At 33.8% G+C, this 4,041-nt stretch overlaps 1 protein-coding gene across 1 annotated transcript in view; it reads left to right on the top strand.

The window, feature by feature from the left end:
- Wdr62 (WD repeat domain 62) overlaps window positions 1–4,041 on the top strand; it is a gene marked incomplete in the record, with an annotated part of 170,398 nt that overhangs the window by 119,271 nt on the left and 47,086 nt on the right.

Raw genomic sequence — 4,041 nt, 5'->3', positions numbered from 1 at the left:
CAGTGGGTGTTGATGAAGATTATGTTTATGTTCACTATGTAATTATATTGAAAATCCATGAGTATTTAGTCACTGTAGTTTTATTAAAATAAACGAAAAGAACACATGAGCTAAGCACACATACCGCTGTGCCGCCATTGCCATAGACAACAACATGAACGAACAAAAGGTAAGGATCGTTCAGAAACTAGGTTCCAATGACAAAGGTTTTAGTAATACTAAACATTCTCGCGCCTTTTTATAAATAAAACACTCTACCTAGCATAGCACACACATTGAGAACCATTGGCTACTAAATTAGTCTACTCAACGCGAATACACTTTGAGAAGCTTTGGCTACTAAGTTATATAATACAAACAATTGAAAAACTTCCTAAGTGGTATCATAGCTTCAAACACTAAGCCATTAAAGGTAAAATTATAGTTTTATTTAACCATTTATAAATAATAAAGTATGTACTCTTAAGTATATAACATAACATTTCAAACTTGTTATTTTTCAAAATAAATAACTGCCATGCCACCACAAAGGAAAACTCGAATCCTTCTATAACAATAAAAAAGTACAAAACTTAACTGGTAAGCTATTAAGTACTATTATTTAATAGGTAAAAGTACAATCTTATTTATGGGTCTAGTATATTCGCCTTTTGTAGTACGAATAACAACTGATCTTACTAAATTATCATGTTTATTTTTATTTACTGAAACTATTTTTCCCAGAGGCCAACAAGCAGGTGGGGTGCACTCTTCTTTTAAGATAACTATGTCACCTATATTTAAATTAGACTTTACTTGCAACCACTTGCCTCTTGACTGTAGCTCTGATAAATAATTCTTATAAAATTGTGACCAAAATCTTTGTTTAATTTGAGTAAGTCTCTGATATAATGTCAATCTATTTTCTAGTAAATTTAGTACACTTGGCTCTGGTAAGTCAGTGATTGATGAGCCTATGATAAAATGAGCTGGGGTAAGACAAGCAATATCATTCGGTACATCAGTTAAAGTACACATCGGTCTAGAGTTAAGTATACCTTCTATCTGAACTAGTACTGTGTACAGGAGTTCATATGTTAATTTAACATTACATAGGTGTTTTTTTAACAAAGTTTTAACCGATTTAATACCTGCCTCGTATAGGCCTCCCATGTGGCTCGCTAGGGGTATAGTAAACTTCCAATTAATATTATTAATATTACAGTAATTAACGACTTTGCTATATGAGTCATCATTATGAAACATTTTGTATAATTCGTTAAGTTCATTATGTGAACCATGAAAATTAGAAGCATTATCAGAATATATAACACTAGGTATGCCTCTTCTGCTTACAAACCTTTTAAGTGCACAAATAAATGCTTGAGTGGATAACTCTGTTACAAGTTCAAGATGTAATGCTTTGCTGGACAAACATACAAATAAACATATGTACCCTTTAAGGTATTTACAATTGCGCGTCATAGCACTGCGAATGTAAATAGCTCCACTGAAATCTACTCCTACATGAGTAAATGCGCGGTCTAGGTTGACCCTTGGAGACGGTAAACTGGCCATCTGCTGCTCACAGGCTTGTGCTCTGAACCTCACGCAGCGAACGCATCTGTGTATAACACTTTTGACTTCGTTACGTCCATTTAATGGCCAATATCTGAGTCGCAAGTTGGCTAAAGTATTTTGAATGCCTGAGTGAAGTAACCGTGAGTGATAGTGTGTAACTATAAGTGTAGTAATGTGTTCTTTGGATGGGAGTATAATGGGATGTGCTTGATTATATGGAATGTGTGCATGGTGTATGCGACCTCCTATACGAATTATATTATAGTCGTCCAGGAATGGATTATGTTTCCTGAGTGGACTACTCTTGAATGTGTACATGTTTTGTGTGTTTGAGTGTAAATGTGTGGACTGTGATTTAATTGATTTTAAATCTTTTAATTCTTTATATTCTCTCGGAAACCGTTTTTGTTGAACTATTCTTATAATAAGATTATGTGCATTATTCCAGTCTGTTACTGACAATAAATGCGTTGTTTGTGGTTTTGTTTTATTTTTTGTGTGATGTATGAATCTAAATATATATGCTACTATTCTAACTAGTCTAGGGAAATCAGAATAATTATGAAAAAGATCATAAAAATCTAGATCTTGCTTTGACACTTGTGTTATAGTTGTTACTACTGGTTGGTTCAGTGTTTCATTTCCTAAATCTATACTATGTTTAGTCTCACTGACAGTAGAGGGACAAGAAATGGGCCAAGTTTTTTGGTCTTGTACTAACCAATTCGGACCATTCCACCACAGAGTGTGGTGCTGTAAGTTCTGTGGGGATATACCTCTTGTGAGACAATCTGCTGGATTTTCCTTAGTATTTATATAATTCCAGGATTTTATGTCTGTGAGCTCTATGATTTCCATAAGTCTATGTGAAACATAGGTATGTAACTTTCTATAAGGGGACCTTATCCAATGCAATAATATCAAAGAGTCAGTAAATAAGTGAATGCTTTGGATGGTGAACTTACTTAAAACTTCAGTAACTTTATTTTTTAACTTGGCAAGTAATAAACCTCCACACAACTCTAAACGTGGGAGAGATTGTGTCTTTATGGGAGCTACTCTTGTTTTAGCCATTAATAATGTACATGTAGCTTGTTTGTTTGAATAAGTTGCTCTACAATAAATGCAAGCTCCATAAGCTTTTTGTGAGGCATCACAAAAACCGATAATTGTGATTTCTTTGGGAACATCTGAAAAATAATATCTGGGTATTGTTATATTTTTTAAATATTTGAGATTTTTATGGAATGATAACCACATATTTTTCAGATCTTCTGTGATAACATTATCCCAATCTATGTTCAATTTCCAAATGTCTTGCATAAGGATTTTAACTAAGATAGTAGCAGGTGCTAAGATGCCTAGTGGGTCAAAGATTTGTGCAATTGTAGACAGTACATTTCTTTTTGTGCATTTTATTTCTTTGAAATCTGGTACTGATATTTGAAAAGTGTCCTGAAATGGTACCCATTGAAGACCAAGTGTCTTTATCACATTGTTAGGTGACAAATCATTAGTTGAGTTCTTAGAAAATTGTTCTTTTGGCAGAAAATCTAAAGTTTCTGGATTGTTAGTGGTCCATTTATGCAAATTGAATCCACCTTTATCAAGTAATTGAACTAATTGTTTACAGGTCTGTTGAACACCTTCAATTGTGTCATGTCCTGACAGGAAATCGTCCATGTAGCAATCGGAGATAATAACATCGGCTGCTAATGGATAGTCCTGTTTGTTTTGTTCAGCTAAATGTCTTAGTGTTCGACAAGCTAAGTATGGTGCAGACTTAGTGCCATATGTAACTGTTGACAGCTGCAGACACTTTAATGGTGATGACTTTGACTCTCGCCATAAAATTCTTTGAAAGGCACACTGCTCCGGCTTTATGAATATACAGCGAAACATTTTAACTATATCAGATGAAAACACATATTTGTACATTCTGAATCTAAGTATTATATCTAGAACATCATTATATATGTTTGGACCTTCTAATAAAATATCATTAAGCGATGTCCCTGTAGAAGTCTTTGCACTAGCATTGAATACAACACGTAGTTTTGTGGATCTGCTTTCAGGTCTGATCACTGCATGGTGTGGTAAATAATATGAAGCAAGTTTATCTGATTGCTGAAAATTATTAATGTATTCTGCATGACCTAATTCCACATATTCATCAATGAAGTTTTTATAAAGTGTATATAATGTGGGATCCTTTTGAAACCTCGCTTCTAAGTGTAACAAACAGCGGTAGGCTGCGTTAAATGAATTACCTAATTCTTGAACTCTATCTTGTAAAATTGGCAATTCCACTGTAAAATGACCCTTATTACTTTGAGATGTGGTCTCTATAAATAGTTTTTCACAATATTTTTCTTCAGGTGTATGTACTGACTTTGTTGATATGTCTTCTTGGTGCCAAAACTTAACTAATACATCCTCTATGGGTTGGCTTGCTAAATGTAAGCTTATTTGAAAGTTGTT

Source organism: Choristoneura fumiferana, chromosome 28 (assembly GCF_025370935.1).
Source record: "Choristoneura fumiferana chromosome 28, NRCan_CFum_1, whole genome shotgun sequence".
In the NCBI taxonomy this organism is placed as follows: domain Eukaryota; kingdom Metazoa; phylum Arthropoda; class Insecta; order Lepidoptera; family Tortricidae; genus Choristoneura; species Choristoneura fumiferana.
This window is presented reverse-complemented; position numbering and strand designations above follow the sequence as displayed.